At 43.8% G+C, this 13304-nt stretch overlaps 1 long non-coding RNA gene across 1 annotated transcript; it reads right to left on the bottom strand.

Moving 5' to 3' along the window:
• Positions 1-632: 632 nt before the first annotated feature.
• On the bottom strand, positions 633-4985 carry LOC120322296. Its single transcript, XR_005562075.1, has 2 exons — positions 1290-4985; positions 633-1178 (listed from the first exon to the last, which is right to left on the bottom strand). It is a non-coding gene; the product is annotated as an uncharacterized LOC120322296 (long non-coding RNA).
• Between the last annotated feature and the right edge of the window lie 8319 nt (positions 4986-13304).

The following is a 13304-nucleotide window of genomic DNA, read 5'->3' as shown; positions in this document are numbered from 1 at the left end:
TCGCTGCTGCTGCGTTAACCCATCTCACCGCACCTGCCACAGCGAACCCCTTAGCCCGCCTTAACCCGCTTAACCCATTAACCCTATGGCGCCGATGGATGCCGACAACCGACAACCGCCTTGCGGTGCCTTTCGCCTTTCGCCGCAGGCGCAATTATTGCAACTTCAATAAATTTTCGACTTGATTACGCACAGAGCGAAATTAATCGCCTGCATACGTCATACGCCACCCGGCAATTCCAATTCCAATTAAGAACTGCGCGCCTGTGCCCATCGCCCATCGCCTATCGCCAGTATAGCAATCGAGTGGCAGGAAATTCTAGGAAATTACTCACACTCATTAACATATTTACACCTAAAAACGAACGCTGACAAATGACAAAGAGGCGTAGCTGGCAGTCTGGTGTTTATCCAGTTCGCAATTAGACAAGCTGCCTCCATTCCAACTCAGACTCAAACTCCCAACTCCAACTGCAACTCCCTCCTCTCATTTTTTGTCAACTGGCCAACCGAACATGCTAAAATACCAAGCTTAAGATCAGCCAAGTGACTTAAGCACTCCATGTTCCCAATTCCAACTTCACTCACGGAGGCGAAATTAAATCTCAAGCAACTCTTTATATCATAATATATATGATATATTCGCGTGAATGTTGAGCAAACCAAACTTAATGTATTTGTAGGTACTAAAAAAAGCTAAATTCGCGTTTCTTACAAAACCCTTTACCACATCAATTTGAATATATATATATAGCCACTTTGTACGATTTCCAGAACACGACGGCTGGGAAACAGGAGCGGCAGGCGTCAAAGGAGCTGGAGCTCTGGAGCTCTCCAAGCAGAGCCACTCGCTCGATGGAGTGGAAAGGGGTCAGGGCCCCAGACGATTACGATTAATGAGCAGGCACTTAAAAAATTTTACACGGCACGCGCTCTACGCAGTTCCTTCCTCCGTCATCCTGCTGCCACCATCCTCATCCTCATTCTCATCCTCCTCCTTCCGCGTTCCCCCAATCCTTGCCAGCCATTTCGCATTAAGTTGTCCAACACCTGCCCAGTGGGCAAAGCGATGGAAAGAGCGGCCTGATTGCCAATTTGTTGTTGGCCAAGTTTAGCATTCGCATTTGTCTCTGTAAATCCCGCACAGAGCACAAAAAATCATCTTTTATTTTTGGAATCTGGTGAGAGCAGAAAAGTACTACTTTTTATGACAAATATTTAATAATTAGCTTTGCTTAATTTTTAAAAAAATATTTTATAAATATTTATATATATATTTTGCAGCTTACAATAAATTGTGACATGTGAAGCTTTGCAGTCTGGTCTGTCTGATTTTTTCCCAGTGCATTGGCAAGGCGAACAATTGCAATGGGCGAGGGGGGCTGATGCAGTGCACCTTGCACCAATTAAGATGCACTCTCAGGATCCGAAACTAATACGCCTTAGCCCCACACCAATTCGTGCGCTGTTGTGACAGATTTTCCCATTGACAGGGCCTTAATGGATTAACATTTGTCAGTGTCGTGTTAGGCCAGCAGTAGGGAAAACGTGGAAAAGCGGGGTAGCCACCATAACAATGCCCGCCAGGTGAAAAAAAAAAACAAAATACAAAAAACACAGGTGGGGAACAGTTGTGGACAGTTTCTGATTTGCATAACCGACGAACATCGCTTTATTCAAGTCCAGTGCGGTGGCTTAAGGTTTATGGCAGGGAGTCAGGTGAACTGGTACAATCTAAAACGAGCTAAAATATATAATATGTAAAAATAGGCATTCAAAAGATTAATTGGCCTACTCTACTCTTAAATATTAACATGTCCTAATAATAAGCAAGTGAAAGCACCAAAAAAATCGGAAATCGGTAAATATAAAGAGAACTTAAGAGCTTGTTGATTTCGACTGTGATTTAAATGGCACCAATGGTGGAATGGAATAGTCCATATTCATTTCGCATTGAATAATTGGCGTGTTAATCCGATCGTTGTCCGTGTTGCAATCAGCGATTTGGACACAGTCACTTCCATTAGTTAGGCGACACGCAGTGGCGTAAATGAAAATGAAAATGAAAATGGGAAGTTCTGTAAGCAGACAAGTTGAGTTGAATGGAAATGGGAATGGGAATGGATCGCATTGGTAGACGCACTTTGACAGCGGGCCCCAAAGTGAATAACTTGCGGCACGCTAAACTCGTATTAATTTTAATGATATAATATGAAGAGACACGCTAAATTGTTTACAGGCCCCGCACATTGGGGATCTTTGGGGATATGGGGATAAGAGTGGAGAAACGGTGCGTGTTCGGATCCACGTATCCATGGATCCACGAAGCTACCCATGATACCCGTGATACCCATGATACCCATGATTATAGAGTTGAGTTGAGGCTCTCTTCTCATTTTTTGTTCCCCCTTTTTATGTGCCAACTGAGCCGAAGCTCATTAACATTTATAATTTTATTTTATTTAATTATACAGAAGTTTATTGCTTCCGTCGTGCCGATGCGTTATTTAAACCCCCCCCACGCTCCCTTCTTTTTTCGCGCTAAACTGCGAACTAAGCTGGCGGGAATGGAGGGGGGGGAATGGGGGGGAATGGGGAGACTGACGGGTGCAAGAAATGCAGTTTTATAAATTATAGTTAAGAGCTGATTACACGCACTATAAACGTTTACTCTTCGCACCACGCGAACCTCGAGGGGCAGTCGGGTGTTTAGGTCCTCTAATTGATTGGCCGCCACACTGAAACCAAAAGGGGTGCGCTTTACTAAATGGAAAGTGAAATATATTTTTTATGTTGAATAGTTTGCCTAGTTTATTCTGTATAGATAATACTACTTTATGCAATTGATACTTATTTTGCATATATATTTCCAAGCAAAGTTAGTGCTGTTGAGTTTACATTTTCATATTTTACATGGCATTTAATTATATATTGTATATTATTTTGTATTTTGTATGCTTACTCCTCAGTTATCTTAATTATCTCAGTTGATCGCACAAAAACGAAATGCTTTTAATTCTATGCATTTTGTATTCTTGTGTACTTCTGAGTTGGTAGAAAAGGGGATATATGCCTTCGTTACTATGTTTACGGTCACTTATCGGTAGTCGTCTCTCAGTCAGCACATTATACAAATTAATTAGCGCTGGCTCATTACAAGTGAAACACCCCACCCAGAACATCGGATTCCAGAGCATGCAGCACCAACTACCCTCACTAATTTACGAACTTTAACCAGCTGAAAACACACATATTTCACAATCAAGTCGGCAACAATTTGCCGAATGCCGTTGTTCAACAAGACAATGTCTCATAAATCCATCACTATGCTAAAATGTTGCAAGTGTGAGAATGGTTTGGGGGTATTTGAAGCACATATGCTGCTGCTTATGGCGCATTATAAATCAGGTGAAAACAATGGTTGCATATTGCATTTGCACTGAATTTCCATTACATCGCACTTAATATAGATTATTAATTAAATGTTTAGCTAGTTGAGTTCTCAGCAGATGAATTAGTTTCCGTTCTATAAACTCAATAACCGTCTACTAATTGGATGCACGACTGTCTCGAGTTTAAATGGTGAAATTCATTTGGAAATTGCTTTAAGCCCGAAATTTGACCAAACGAGAGAGGCAAGAAATTGGGCACAAAGGCTTAGGTAAATGTACATATATGTACATATGTACATATATCGAATGTGGGGATAGTATTTGAGACCCAATCTCGAAGCCCCCACCCAACCCCACTCCATTGCCACTTGACTCCAGACAGACAGACCTACACTTGTGCGTGTGTGTGTTCGTGTGTGTGTGTATATATAGGGGATATGGATATATGGTCTGGAACAGGTCGGTCCTTCGAATGGAGCGGAGTGAAGCGAATATCTATCAATGTGCTTTCGGTTATTCATCAACGAAAATGTCTAAATTATTCAAATGGAAATGTGGAAATGTCGTCCGTTCTCCACTTCCATCTCCACTTCCATCTCCAGTTCCATTGCCATTGCCATCGCCATCTCGAATCTCCAATCTCCGATCCTTTGGGCCACTCCTGTTTTGTTTCTGTTGGTCGGACATGGACTGAATTGATGAAGCGGCAGCAGACCGACAAACCGTTAGACGTAATGCGGACAGATGAGTGGGTGGTGCTGCAAGGTGGGTGGTTAGGTGGTGGGGCAACCGCTAACAATGGCCTCGTCCTCCCCAAGCCCGGCCGCCCCCATTATTTCCCTTTTGGCAAGTGCCCGAAATGGTTACGTTATTTGGTCCTGTCTGCCGCTCGCTCTATATTGTACATAGATACACATGCTGGCTGGATTTTATGTCTAGTCAGGGATTTCTATAAACACACACAGAGTCCCAAAGAAAATATCCACCATTCTCTAAGCACTAAATGTTCCATGGCCATACACACACGCATTCGTTTATACACACATATATGTGTAATTATTATTTTTGGGCATTTTACTTGCGTCTTTCGGCTGCTTTTGTATTTATATAGTATATATAGGTATCATAGAAAGTATCTTTGAGGTATAATAGAAAGTATCTTCGAGGTATTATAGAAACTATCTTTAGGAAGACAACAAAGTTAAGTTAAGTTAACCATTTGATATACTTTACAAATTTGGTCCCTCGCAACGGATCACTGTCTTCTCTATCAAACGATCAAGTGTTTAGTTCTTGTGAAAATACCTATGCAAGTCTTGGCATTTGTAAAGTCGCTGCTAATTTACTGTTATGACGTCAGAGAACACCTTTTGGTTTTTTATTTTTTTTTTATGCACTTTTATGCCCGAGGTTAAGTCGAAGGTTAAGGTGGAACTTGAATGGCTTGTAATTGTTTTTGTTGCCGGCCGCAGCGCCTGTTTAAATGTTTGTCAAAGGAAAAAGACGTGTCAACTGGCGCCGTTGTTGCTGTCTTACTGTCCACCGTCTCCAACTCCCGCCCAGCTCACGCCACGTAGCCCCCTCCCCTCTATCCACAACCCACCTCACCCCTCTCCTATCTCTTTGGACAGGTCCAGGCCCAGGACAAAGAAAAATGGTCCACGTTTCATTGGAGCTCTGTTCATCTTGTTGTTGCACACATAACAACAGCACAGCTCAAGGTGTTATTTCCTGAAGCTACATAATTTATAAATTAGAGTAAAAGAATCATTTTTAATACTCCTTGCATAAATCTTAAATGTCTTATTATGTCATTAAACAAGCAGCTTTCTTTACCAGGCATCAATGGCTCAAGTTACTCAGCGGTTCTCTGAAAGATTTCCAGATTTTAAGTAAGTAAGTTGTGTGCGTTCTAAACCTTTCCTTTGACATTTCCTCATTTTTTCAAGTATTTCTTGCAGAAGTCCTGTAAACTTGCCCTGTGCTGTGCTCAAAAGTGTTGTTATTGGGGCTGCTGGTGTTGGCAAAGCAGCGAACAGGATAAAATTCGCTGTTTACATTCTCTAATTTCGCTTGTTCATTGTCCAGCGAAGCGTTTCGCGTGCATCGCCCGGGCCTCCCCCGATCATCATCCCAACCCCCCCTCCCCCTTACCACCCCTTTTTCAGCGCCCCTTGACCCCCGCCTAATGCCCCCCGCCCCACCCCTGCGCCAGCACTTTGAAGGCCAGCTAAAGAAAAAAAATAAAATAAGAAGCAAACTTTGTTTGGCCAGTTGACCAACAGAGCGCTGGTGAAATTAAGCCGAGTATCCATATCCGTTGTCTCAACTGCAGTCGCCACTCCCCTGAAAAAACGCCCCCCTCTTAACCCATTGACCAGCGATGTGGTCGAAAATCGGACGAGGTACACTGAGAAGCATTATGTGCATTGAGTTGACTTAAATATAATTATAGCTTACTTTTCCATGTAAATCTTCATTGGCTAATAAAACAATATCAGTCAGTCATAGTTTTATAATTCCAAAATTAAAGCATTGATAGGCTTTCAAGTTCGTTTTGGAAATCATTGGCTTGGAAGCCGCATTTAGTGGGTTAATCGCCTAGGGGCCCCCACATTTTGGCCGATCTGTGGGCTTTTGCTTCTTTTGGGCAGCGGTGAACATCTTCTCTTTGCTTTTCATTTGGCTGCCTGGTAAAAGATTTCAAAGTAATGTTACATCAAGTGGAAAACACTTGCACATACAGTGGAGCCTCGCCATCGCCACTCGCTGCCCCCCCACCCTTGACCCCTCCTCCATTTCGGCACCTGTCGACATCTCCTGCCAGAATGCAGAAACAGCCTTTGTTCTTCTGCCTCAGTCAGCATTTTTGCAGACAGTAGAGGCGCAAGGTTTCTAATTTTTTGTATCTTGTTTCACATTTCACCTGCCTACTGTACAGTGTTCACACGACAATGTTTTAGTAGAAAAACTCAGCTGATTCCGATGAGCATGTAAGCCTTTCTTTCTTTTGGAAAACTCACTCAGGTGAGGTTAAATATATTTTTTCAAAAATATTTCTGCGGCCTGCACAAAAGATTTAAATGAATCCCTGTTGCACAAGAAGTTCACCAAAGATATGTGAACTGTGACTTTAAGTATTTACTAGAAATTTAACTAAGCTGATTAATTATTAATTAATATCATAGGTAACAATTGCATTTACCAGTGCTTGAATAGTTCTAGAACTAGAAAACTAAAAATAACCTAAGAGGGTGAGATGTTGGCCAATAAAATTCCGTTGACAAGCGCAAGTTGTTAGCAAGTAGCCACTGTTGTTTTCGAGTTAGTTGGCTGTTATAAAAGTGCAGAAGCTCAGTGTTGCCTTGTCGCCCTGTCTCTAATTCGCACAAATGGCAAAAATGTAAACGAATTTCCAATGTTCATTAACTCTGCCAACGTCGACGACGCTGCCCGGCAGCACTTGTATCGTCGTGCCAAGTTGTTCTTGCAACTGCAGTAAGTGCAGCAGTTGCAGCAGTTGCAGCAGCACCATCAGCAACATCCATTGCAACTGCAACTGCAACATGATGCTATTTTTATTAGCCTGACTTGACTGAATTCGGGACTCTGGGTTCTCTGTGTCAGCAAAAGGTTAAAGCCACCGGTCAAGTTCAAGGCGTGAGAAATAAAACAAAGTGCTGTGTATTTCAACTGGCAAACGTAGTTTGAGGAACCCGAGTTTTTGCACAATCTATGCACTTCTTGGTGCTTAGAAACAGCCAATTTAATTGGTAATTCTACTGAAACGAGTGGTTTTTGCTTTGGCAACAAAACTACACACTTATATGTCAGCATGTGCTACAATTGATTTTAGTTATATTTTGTTGATTAAATAAATGTTTTCTTTACAATTACATTTTTTTTGACCCGAAATGCTCAACAGTTTAAATTACAGAACCAATTTGGCGGCTCTTGGTTTTGCTATTTCTATAGTTCTGGTCTTCAAACTGTCAAACGAGCCCAAAAGTTGGCAGTCGGCAGTCCGGCGATGGAGGAGTGTGAATCGGTGGGTATAGCGGGTATATATATCGGGAGAACTAGGAGGAACTAGGGGTTCTAGGGGGGGAATCCGATCTGGACCTAAAGCCGAAATGCTGGAAATGCTGGGCTGAAACGGCGGGTCGCAGCTGCATGGGCCAAACTAAAGGACCCAAGTCGAGTGCTGATCATGCTCTCAGCTCACGCAAAATAGTCGTGCACGATCCGCTTCGTGATTTTGTGTAACGAAGCGCCCAAAAAAATCTTTCTATATATTTACTATATATATATATATATATATATATATATAGCTGGGTCCCATGACCGAAATGAAACCAAAAAGTAACAAAGCGAAATACGCTGGAAATTCATCTTGTCGCTGGCCAGTTGGCATCGCAATCGCAGCCGGTGCCAGTGCCCTTGACTATGGATGGTACCCCTTCTGCTCCACCATCTGCTCCTCCTACTCCTCCTGCTCCTACCAAGATCCCCCACTCCCGGCTTACATAAGTACCATTCCCATAGCGCTGTGCCCTCGATCTTTCTCTGGGTTCTGGGGCGACACTTGCATCATCATCATTTTGGTGACTTTTGCACTATGAAACGCTGGCAGAGGGTCACTAAAATTGGTCAGTAACTTCAACTTGATTTTAACCAACATTTCTCTAAGCTAATTAGCAGTTTTAGGGCTAAGTAAAACTTTAAATTTTATATAATAAAATATTATATTTTTTATATATATTTTTTGAAAAATACTAATATGAAAACCAATTATTGTTGATTATTATTTGATTGTTATATGATTAAAGTTATAATTGTTTTGTTTTTTGGCCAAATAGGTAGCTGTCCGTAATATGGCCTCCAAGGCACTTTCAGCTGGACAACTGGACTCCCACTCCATGGCAACTCAAGTGTATCCAGAGTTCGTGAGGTTCGATTGATCGGGCTCCCCATTGCCGTTTGGGCCATGTCAATTCCTGTCCCCTCGCCGACGATGGTTGTCTTACCTTGAAAATCGCTGACTACTCGAAGCAACTGTTGCTGCTGCTTCGGTGGTCGATGGATGTTGCTCCTCCGCTTCGTGTTTCATCGCTGGGAGACTCATCTGGAGACCATCGCCATCTCCATGTCCATGTCTATGTCTACGTCTATGTTGTCTTCTTTGCCAGCGTTTGCTTCTACTTCTACTTCTCGTCTCGGATTTGGATTTGGATGCGGATGCGGAGTTGGATGGCGAGTGCAACTGCGACTGCGAAATGCCTGCCAGTTATTTGCTCCCATTGTTCGCAGTTCGTGGCTCAATATTGCGTTGTACACGCCCCTCTCCCGCCGCCCAACGACCACACTCTCCTCGGGCAGGTGCACTGAGAGAAAATTAATAAAATAAGCCATTACAAATATTTTTCATATATAATAATAATTAATAAATAAAATCATATATTTATGGTGAATAACTAATATTTTAAAATTGTTGGGAAAGTTTCACCTTCTCTTTGGGAAAACTTAAGCTACCACACGTTTTCTCTCAGTGCATGGGGGAATGGGGAAGTGGCAGCGAGCGACGCACGCCAGCTTTCGTTTTTCGTGTCCTGCGTTCGCCTCGAGTCTTTTGTCTTATTTGATTTATGAGTTTTATTGTTGGCTCTTCGCGAGGCTCCGCTCTTCTGCGGATCTGTTCGTCTCTTCTCGCGCAGTCTCCTGTCTTCTGTCTTCCCCCTTATGCCCCCCCCTTCTACCTACTCCACACCCGTTGGTTTTCCCTGCTCATTTTGGGCTAAAAAGTAGCGTGTTTTGATTTCCCCAGCAATTGGCTCGATGTTGATATCTTTTCTCCCTTTTTTCCTACAGCTGCCAAATTTGGCCCGACCATGTCTGCTATTCCCGTCTTTGTCTGACAACCGGTGACGACGTCTCTTTCGCACCGCATCTGGCCTTCTCTTTCTGGCCATAGATCATGGCGATTTGTGGGAGACAAGTGGCTCGGCTGTTCGAGTTGCGTGGGCGTGGGAAAAATGTTGCCAACTAATTAGGCAATTGACAGGAGGGATGGCGATTTGGGTGGAAAGATGAGCACTTGCTCATGGGCAGAAAAAAAAGGTGGAAAAAAAGGGGAAGAACTGGTAAAGGTAAAGGTAAAGGTAAAGGTAAAGGTAAAGGTAAAGGGATTTAAAGATCATTTGGCGATAATGACATTTGCTGCCGTGCCAGAAATTCGAGAGGAATCAGAATTACAGGCAAACATTTTATTGCTTTATTGGTAAGGTCTTTTTTACACTTTTATCGTATATAAAATAATTTTAAAGACACCTTTAATTTAAAAAGCTGCAAAGGCAGAGTATGATGTAAAATAGTGCCCCAAAATCATTGGCATACCTATAATAGTTATAAGATTTTGTCAATTGTTTCCAAGCAGATGGTTTGTTTTTCTCATTGGCCTTACATATCCTATTTGTATAAAGGTAGTTTTTGTTTGGTGCCGATTTCAACAAGCTTAGACAGCCAAAAGACTTTCTAAGTCAACTTGTCATTGTCCATCCAACTCGCGAGCAGAGTAACCCATGTACGCCAGTCAGTTCAAATGTCCATGTCCTACCAATTCCCGTGTTTCTCCGGACAAAAAGAGTATGCCATTTGGGGATGCGACCGAGGTGTCACCTTGAGGAGCGGAGCATAATAAATAATTGTGTGCGTTTTTTGGGGCTGGCAACTCGCATTTGTTTCGTTTCGTTTCGGTTTGGTTCGCTGAGATTGCAGATTGGAATCGGACAACCGGGCGACGACAACGACGCGTTTCCAAATACCCATCCCGTTCCTCATCCTCTCATATCTATGGCATGGAATGGACAAAGCCCATTCCCATTCCCATTCCCAGTGCAAGTCCCAATCCCAATTCCAATTCCAAACCCAAGTCCATTTCGATGCCGAGACTTTTCTCTCGTCTCGCTGCGAATTAAGCTGTTGACACATAACATCATGTCGCACTTGTCTGCTGGCACAAATCTCGCCAGGTGAGTGGAAACGCGCGCGCAACATGAGCCCCATGATCGCAGGTTCTTGTTGTTGTTGTTGCTGGTGTTGCAGCTGAAGTTGCCCGCTTTGTCCCCTTTGGCAACACGATGGCACCATGGCGAGTCCAGCAACAACATGCCACAGGACGAGGAACGACGGGCGGGCTCTTCTCGAGTGGGAAATCGTAGTGGCGAGCGAGCGAGTTGGCCAAAAAGCTTTTGCCACATCTTGCCGCATGTTGTCGCTGTGCAGCGATTTTACTGTTGCTCTTTTGCTCTATAGCGTTGTTGCTGTTGCGATGTTGCGTTGTTGCTGTTGTTGGTGCTGTTGCGATGTTGCGTTGTTGCTGTTGCGATGTTGCGTTGTTGCTGTTGTTGCTGTTGTTGCGTTGTTGCTCTTGCGATGTTGCGTTGTTGCTGTTGTTGCTGTTGTGCCCATGACCACGACGACAACAACATTGAACGACGCTGGCAATTTGTGATTGGATTTTGTGGCCGGGCCAAAGTCTTGCTGTTCAGTCTTGTGGCAGTTGAGGCGATCGTCAAATTGTTTTTCTGCCCATAAAATTTGGCACAGCTCTGTGTGAAGACTTGCGATGGCTGCCTTGATGACCCGGGCATGTCAACCAGATTTGACAGAATCTCAGCTTCTTTCAAGCCACATTTTGCACTGAGAACGCATTCAAAAATGTAACCAAATAATCCATAACTTCCATTACTTTTCTATCAATCTTTGAATCTTTGGAAACTAGCATTCAAGTTGCTTAAGCATGTTCTAGAATCTTTCAGGCTTTTAGATATTAACTTTTAGCTATACAAAAGTTTCATGATTTCTTTGAATCTTAAAAATATCAGTCTTATATAAATGCTGTGTGATCCATTTAGTGCTTAAGCTTTACAAACATGCTAACGATTAATTGAAACGCCTTCAATTTGGGATGTGGCAGTTGTGCAGTTTCCATTTTGGCCCCGTCTATTGGCTGTGGGTGACATCGTGGCCAGGAGGATTGGGATTGCGATTGGGATTAGGATTGGGTGCCAGTGCGCTGCATCACTCATACGCCTCGTGGCCGAGCCAAGGAGTAAGAGGCGATGGAGGAGATGGAGGAAGAGGAGGAAATGCTCCTGCAGGAAGCCGCCATTTTTGTTTTCTGCCCAGCACCAGCATCATCAATTCCCACTGACACGTCATCCATCTTGGGCGGAAGGACGAAGGACGAAGCCGAGCCACGCACACACAGCGAAATGGATGGGGATGGGAAAATGGGGTGGCGGGAGCAGAAGGCCTGCGGCAAAAGTCCTCTAAACGACCTCTGGCGCCAAAATGCTGCGACCCCCGAACCGAGAGCAACAAACAAGAGGAGCCACAAGGAGTTGCAGCAAGAGCAGGAGCTGAAGCTGAAGCAGGAGCAGGAGTGGGAGCAGAAGCAGAAGGAGGAGCAGGAGCAGGAGCACGAGGAACAGGATGAGGCAGCAACTGGGGAGCCGTAGTCCGCACAAGATTAGAAAATTCGACGTTGTGCAGCAGGCAAAATTAAAATGGCGACGAGGAGCCAACACATGAAGAAACAATGTGTAAAATGTGTGATCAAATGTTTAGTACTGGCAACATGTCGTATACGCAACGTTTCGACAACATGTCGTATACGCAATATTTCGACAACATGTCGTATACGCAATGTTTTGACAATATGACGTATACGCAACGTTTCGACAACATGTCGTATACGCAATGTTTCGACGCCATTGTGTATACGCAACGTTGAGATGGTATTAATTATATTTAAATTGTTTAAACTGAAATTATACTATAAAATCATATGGAAATATGAGAAAAGGTTGAGCAGAATTTCGCAAATGAAAACCCCTAATATAATTTGTATGCATTATTAGTTGTCATTGTTACTTGGGAACTTTTCAACCAAACAGAGCTGATTATTTTCAGTGCACTTAAGGAGATGTGGGACAAAGGGCACGAGGAGGCGATGGGCAAAGCCGGCCGCATCACGAATGCAAGGATGTGGATGCACTGCACACTGCGGGGACTCCCCGAGGGCTGCTGCAGCCATTAAAATCCGCAGGCCAGTGGGTTCAGAGGGGGCCAAGGGGGGGAAGGGGGGTTTGCATTCCACGGGGTGGCACTAAAAGGGGGCCGGAGTCGTGGCACGTAAAATGGTCGTCGGCGTTTGCAACGCACGCAAGGACATTTGAAGGATAAAGTCGCGTGCAACAACAGCTGCACTGAGCTGCCGTTACTTGGCATACGAAATAAACTTGGGCCGCACCACCCATCCACCCATCCAGCCATCCTGCCACAGCAACGCCACCAGCACCACCAGCAACACCACCCACTTTCCCCCAAAGAGCAGCGCGACTAAAGTAGTAGAAAAATTGAGTAGTAAATAAATGATAAACGAAAATAAAATGCAAGGACTTCGCTCGCTTTTTTAGAGAGCAAGTTGGGCGGTCTTGGGGGCGTGGTGAGCTGGTGAGCTGGTGGCTCTGGTGAGGGTGTGAAGTGGGACACACACGTGCTCTGACAGGATTACAAGAACGCTCCAAGGACCAAAAATGCCTGCACACAGAGAAATACATACCACATCTTGCATAGAGTTTAATTGCTTTCCTTTATGTTTGTATGCAGCTTTAAGTTAGCAAATAAGACACATGGAAATTGCGATTTTATTTCTTAAAATAGTAATCTTTATTAATCAATATTATATTTTATTTTGCTGTGTGCTGCAAAGCGGAAAAGTTGTGCGAGGCACAGGCAGCCGAATGACTGCAATGACGTTGTCCTGTTCGGAGTCCAACTGCCATTCCCCGCAACCACCCCGCGCATCCAGCTTATTGCAGTTTTGGTGGCAACTAAATTCACATTTAC

This window comes from Drosophila yakuba, chromosome X (genome assembly GCF_016746365.2).
Source record: "Drosophila yakuba strain Tai18E2 chromosome X, Prin_Dyak_Tai18E2_2.1, whole genome shotgun sequence".
Classification (NCBI taxonomy): Eukaryota; Metazoa; Arthropoda; class Insecta; order Diptera; family Drosophilidae; genus Drosophila; species Drosophila yakuba.
The sequence above is the reverse complement of the archived record's forward strand: the minus strand, read 5'-3'. Positions and strand labels throughout refer to the sequence as shown.